The sequence below is a fragment of the Octopus bimaculoides genome, chromosome 26 (assembly GCF_001194135.2).
Source record: "Octopus bimaculoides isolate UCB-OBI-ISO-001 chromosome 26, ASM119413v2, whole genome shotgun sequence".
Classification (NCBI taxonomy): domain Eukaryota; kingdom Metazoa; phylum Mollusca; class Cephalopoda; order Octopoda; family Octopodidae; genus Octopus; species Octopus bimaculoides.
In genome coordinates this window covers 20,342,216-20,342,911 of record NC_069006.1, presented here as the reverse complement: position 1 = coordinate 20,342,911, position 696 = coordinate 20,342,216, and positions in this window count along the sequence as shown.

The window sequence follows — 696 nt, the reverse complement described above, 5'->3', positions numbered from 1 at the left end:
TATATATATATATATATATATATATATACTGTTATATATATACATAAAGGTGCAGCGTGGCTGTGTGGTAAGAAGCTTTGCTTCCCAACCACATGGTTCCAGGTTCAGTCCCACTGTGTGGCACCTTGGGTACCCTAAAAGTGCCACCTCATCCCTTGGCACCTGTGGTTGGGTTTTGAACATCTTAACTGCTCTGCCATTCCTGTTTACCTGAAGCTAGACAACAATCATCATCATCATCCTCCTTTTTCTCTATTTTATTCCTCTTTTTTGCAGATGTCGTAGCCAATAAGCAGTCCTTGGAAACCATCTTGGCACTCTTACAGGCTGATGCAGCAACATCTGATGAGAATTCGGAAGTAAGGAATATTTTTTTTTTTATCTTTCCTTGTTCTTTTTCCTTCCTATTCCCATTAATTTGCGCTGGAAAGCGGACGTTAAACGATGATGATGATATTTTTTTGTTTGTTTCTCTTTTTACAGAAACTTGCTCAGGATTTCCTCGATAAGAAACTCGAAGCTGAAACTTTCGTGGAAGACTACATCCTGCAGCGTAAAGAGGCCCACTTGAAGAAGGTAAAAGTCGAGAAGATGACGGATTTACTTCAGAGTCGCAGCCTCTCCAGGCGAACGCAATCTGCTCACCACGCTTCCACGCCTTCCCTCTGTAACCATTCTTATTATGACCGAAACGAA